The 5839-nt window shown below is 37.4% G+C and overlaps 1 long non-coding RNA gene across 1 annotated transcript; it reads left to right on the forward strand.

Annotated features, from left to right (window-relative positions):
* Positions 1-5402, forward strand: LOC138956501 (uncharacterized). The gene is made up of 3 exons (XR_011452680.1): positions 1-502; positions 1104-1163; positions 3928-5402. It is a non-coding gene; the product is annotated as an uncharacterized lncRNA (long non-coding RNA).
* Positions 5403-5839: the final 437 nt, after the last annotated feature.

A 5839-nucleotide genomic window follows, 5' to 3' on the forward strand; every position in this document is an offset into this window, starting at 1 on the left:
TTTGAAGTGTCAGCTTTACTGAATTGCTTTATGTTTTGTCCAAGTATAGATCTGTAGAAGCGATACTGGACGATTTTTCCAACGTTTACTGTGTTTTCTGATTTACTACGATTTTTTAAAAGTGTTGAACCCATTTCAGATTTACCTGCTTATCTGTTCTTGATTTGATACTTCCAAAGAACAAGTGGTACTTTGAGTTCCGGTTTTATGTTTTAACCAATCAGAATTTGGTTCCTAAATAAAATCGTCTGCTGCCTGTCCCAGCAGAGTCGGCAACAAGCACTGCTTGCCACATGTGTGATGTTACCAACAGAAATAGCCATAAATTGGGCAAGGTAGCAATGTAAATGAATTGGATCTAACTAATGTGCTTGTACTGCATCTCTGGCCTTTGAATTCACTCCAAATGTACTGGCTCAGCGTGAGAGGCAACATCCTGTCGAAGTCGTAAGCACGAGGCTGACTGGGAGATTATTATTCGAAGAGCATGCTGAAACGGATTGTAAGTTACATGTTCTCGACATTTCTGTTGATCTTTCCTTAACTTTAATTGTTTCCTTGATTTAAAACCCTAGGGCTTGTATTTTCAGTTGTGATACTAAGCACGTATCTTTACCACAGTATCCGATCACTTCACACTTGAATTTTGGAATGATGAAGTGGAATTATTTCTGGATCTAATTTATTCCTTGTTCCCCCCCTCTCGATTCCTTTTTTCGCCACATGTCGTGTGAGGGGGTAGATGCGTGTACTGGCTGATTTTTTTTTTTTTACTTCGGTCAGATACAGATGATTGGAAAAAAACAACTTGTCAAGGATTTCAGAATTTAATAGATCTGTTCGAAGTTTTTACGGGATGGGTCCTGTTACAATACAGACTGAATGTGCCCAAGATGAACTTTTGATTAAACATACACACACAAATGAATCTCTTGAGTTTGTTATACGGCGAATGTCCAGTTTCCACCACCATACCACGTCTGTGGTATGTTTTTATACTGTTTGATTGAATAGACTGACGTGCATTCTCTCGCAAATGTGCGCGCGTGTGTGTTTGTCTGTGCCTCAGACTTATTAATCAAAGATGATGTTGCACATTGCAGATCTATGCGACAGGAGCAAGTGGACAAGACAGCTACATTTGTCTGAGCAAAGATCCAACGGTAAGCTCTTTTAGCCGAAGACAGCGAGCCTGGGTGCATGCATGCAAGCTTCTATCATGTTCGTGTGAGTGCTGCAGGGCTATTAGACGACTTTTCATTATTCTTGATTTGGAGACCCATGCAGGGTATTAGAAAGTGCAGAATATACACGTTTGAACAAATACAATGTGTGTTTGCTCTGAAAAAAGAAAAGACGCAACAAACAAACATTGTATTTGTTTAAAGTATCACAAATATTTATTACCTGTATCTGCATGTTTTGATAATGATGAAGGGTAAATTACTTTGACGTTTGCTGGTTTTTTTTAACCACACTGATAACGAATGATAGAAACACAGACACACTTAATAACATATCCACAAAAATTGTAACAATAAATGTAAGCTGAACAATGCCTGCAACACATTTCAGGCCTCAGAAGGAAGTAATTATGAGATTCAGACAGAGAGAGAAAGCCTAACACGAAACCAGTTGTGACATTTTTTATTTCATTATGTAATATTAAAAACACGACAACAACGTATTTCCTGTACTTAGTTTCATGCAATTAATTATGGATTGCAAAGTATGTCTAATTGAGTGGCATAAAGAGGCACAGTTGCATGAAAAACCAACTCGGATCTTGACTAGGATCAGGATTTTACATGGACACAACCTAGAATTTAACATCCTGGGGGGAGGGGGGTACTGCGCCTTTCACATTAAGATGTAAAGATCTATTTTAAATAATACTTATTAGAAGGGAACAAAATCAAACAAACTACAACAATCGTTCTGAGGGGAGAGAATTGCCTCTTCCGAAGAAATTACCTCCCTTGCTTTTCTTGTCGTGACTTATGTAGAGTAAAGTGAATAGAAAGTGAATCAGTCAGTAACAAAAAAAACCACAACATTTCTTAAGATCAATGAGGAGTCTTGAAGTATTTGTCAATGTTAATCTTGTATGCATAACAAACAATATATTACGGATTGATAATTAAAGAAAATCGTCTCTTCTACAGGGTTGACCCCCCTAAAAAGGACACCCACAACCATGCAAATTACTTCTGCATCTGTTGAACCAATTATTTTATATATGGTATTCATTAACTTCAGTTTATGTTCTACCTTTCCAGTAAGTGGCAATTTTGTAAATTGAATGGTCTGACTTTTGTGCAATTTTAATTTTGTTCTCCAAATTCGGGGGTCGACTAAACAGAACGAGTTTTGACATTGAGCGGTAGCCATTTTTACCTAATTTAAACCCTTCAGCCTTTTACCTTTTTGATTATTTTGAATGTCTGAGTATGTAAAAACATCCCCTTCAACCCCCAGGCTATCGATGACCTGAAGAAAGCATGCAGTTACAGCTAGGTTCAGGGCAATCCTCAGACACGAAAGCGTTGGTGTCATTGGTGATGCAAAAGTTAGATAATTTAACCTACAAATTTGCCACTTTGTGAACTGCACATGCATAAAATCAAGTTTAAGTATGCTGAATATGAAGTTATCCAGTCAATTGGTGTAGAAGTTATAGCATTTCTGTCAGTTAACAGTATTTAAAATCTCTAAAGTAAAATCTGACATATTCGAAAGTTTTGCATAAACACCCAGACAATTTTTACGATACTCTCCTGAGCTTCTCCACTTCTCAGCCCTGTCTTGGAAATGAATTCGAATAAGGCAGTCAAAATAACTTAGTTTGGAGCACCCACCAATCAGAATAAGCATTAACTTTTGACACAGGAAATATCTTCTACCGAAAGCTCTCCTGGTTTTATTCTACATTTTTCCTGCATAATGGTAACAAATTTAATGATAAATCTAAACAACGAAGTGACTGTGGTAAGATGAACAAAGTTAAAAAACAAAGGATTACTGTAAATGGTTTACGAATCGAAATCTAAACAAGTTTTAATGATAAGTAAAATGATAAAAAAATAAAATAAAAAAAGCTAACGTCCTCGCATTTGTCCAAAATTATTCCATGTTTAACATGGGAACAGAGGGATAATTGGTCTAAAGAATTTTTAAAAAGGAGGGTTAGGGTTATCTGTATGCAATGCCTGCTATAGGTGAAAGACTTTTGTGGAAGCCATGGAAGAATGCATCGCTGTTGTGCTGGTTCAGCTTGAGGTCCTGTCCTAGCGAATATCCTGCACACACAAAAACACGACTTTTTAAGCCACTTATGTTGCATTTCGTGACATAGCTTTGTTAAAACCGTGTGCCTGATAATAATGACAGATTTTGTTGATATACATTTTTTTTAAGACACCCCATATAATATTGTTTGACAATCTCTTTCAACATAGTTTACGAATCACCAATGTGTATACAAACGCAAATAACCCACAGGTCAATAAATTACTTTCCAGAGAGAGAGAGAGAGAGAGAGAGAGAGAGAGAGAGAGAGAGAGAGAGAGAGAGAGAGAGAGAGAGAGAGAGAGAGAGAGAGATTAAAACTAGAAAATGTGTGCTGTATAAAACAAGGATAATCACTGTCAAATCTTTGCTTGTACCTGCATGGTGTTTACTGCGCTATATACACAACCTGTTTTATTTCATTTATTTATTTTTTTTAAATTTTTTTTGGGGGGGAGGGGATGTTTTGTGATGAGGGTTTTTTCAAAGCCTTTACTGCTTTAGTCATTGAATCCACCCGACTTCGATTTATTGTTCAGTGATGGGTAATTGTGTGACCAACTATGTAAGTTAGTGACTGTTCTGGCTTCATACAATGACATTGCATTAATTTTATAAGTGTATGTGTGTGTGTTTCAGGCAAAAGCTGATATTACAGTCCTAGTTGTATGCAGTACCTCTGCTTCTTCGTTCAGGAATCAAAGTATACAATCTAAACCGATTATTTTGTTCAATAATGTTCAGCTTACCATCCCGAAGAAGGCAGTAACGTGCCGAGATATTGATTATAGATATTAACGTACCTAACCTGGTTACTGGTGTGTTTTCTTTTTATTTCAATAATGTAAATGTGTGACAACTTGCAGGGTACTTGATGTTCAGAGCAATTTTTCTGGCAAAAGACCTTTTATGGATCAAAGAAAACTTTTGTCATGGTGCACAAGTCAATCAATTTGGTTGATAAATAATTTGTGCTGCATTTTCCCTGGTTCCAAAACGTAGTATGTATTACCACATGTCCTTACCTGTCATTGGCATCACATGATTCTCTGCAAGCATACTTCATTTAACACTTGCATTTATAGTAGGTGGCTGTGGAACGGAGGACATGCAACGACAACGAACAACAAAAGACAAAGTGTGGAGTACACTCATTTTTCTTAACATATGTTAAGTTTCTTTGAGAATGCTCCAAGTGAAAATCAGGGGTTCCTAGGCCTGATATCACAATTAAACAGCTTCTTCTCAGAATCAGGAGGGAAAAAACTGTTATATGGCGAGATGTCGTGACAAGAACAGACAGCAGCAGCAGCAACAACAACATTGCTAAATCGTCGCTTTAACAAAATTTCATGTTTAGCATCGCAGACAAAGCACGGCTACTGATCCGACCAAAGCCACACTTCATGCACGATGGGCACATTGTTATGGCCAGCTTGTTAACGTGCGCATTGTGTATGTTTTACATAGAATTGAATGTGTTTGTCGTTGTGTCTGTCATCTATCCTAGTCGTTTGATTTAGAATAAAGCAAACTTATTACAATGACGATTTTCTTCGGTTTTTGATGAAGGATTGGCATCAAGACTTTTCCTATTTTCCAACTCTGCCACCATACACTGGCCGTTCAGGTCTGCATGTCGACCACATGGTGTGTGATCAGATTTTTCGGACATGTTCACAATGCTTACATGACCACCAAATGGAAAATCAGTTGGTATTCGTTATGTTTTTGTGTTAGCACAATCTTCATACAAGTAAACAGAAACAGTTTTGTTGCAAACAGAGCCTTCATAAGAAAAAATGCTTCTAAGTCAAAATACATACCCCCTTTTTCGTATTGCGTAAAATATACCCATAAATTCTGGACACGACATCATATTTTTATTTTTTTCACAACAATGAAACCAAACTTTAGCATATGTTTTAGCAATATATTCACAATAAAACCTATGAGTTTGAAGGCTGCATCTTGTTTTGTTAATTTTTGAGAATTATTTTGCAAACCCATGCAAATGGCCAGTTTCTGGGGAGAGACTGGGGAGATAATGGCCAGTATAGAAAGAGTTAATAAGTAAACTAATGTCAGACGTTAAGTAGGTATTTACCTTGTTTGCCTTCGCGTTCTTGATAGCCCGCTGCAGCATTTGTATCACTTCCCTTGACATTCAAAACGCCAATGTATTTCTGAAAGGAAAATAAAGATATTGACCGAAACATCACACAAGTGGTATATCATGCTAGGTTTTGTTTACAGTGCCTGTTCTACGACCACATCTGATTGTAATTTGAATAAAGAAAAACTGTATCCATTTATTACTTCTCTATTTGTGTGTGTTTGTGTGTGTGCAGGGGCGGATCACATCATTTTTAAGGGGGAGTTTCCAAATTTCTTTTAGGGACAATTTGACGACGCGAAGCGTTTAGTTGAAGACGCGAAGCGTTCAACCTCCTTGGGGGGGAGGGGGGGGGGGGGGGTCCGACAAATGTTGATAAAAACAAGGAAAATGGATCAATCTGAGCCAAGAAACATCCCCTAATACACCTTCCAA

The sequence above is a fragment of the Littorina saxatilis genome, unplaced genomic scaffold, assembly GCF_037325665.1.
Source record: "Littorina saxatilis isolate snail1 unplaced genomic scaffold, US_GU_Lsax_2.0 scaffold_452, whole genome shotgun sequence".
NCBI lineage: Eukaryota > Metazoa > Mollusca > Gastropoda > Littorinimorpha > Littorinidae > Littorina > Littorina saxatilis.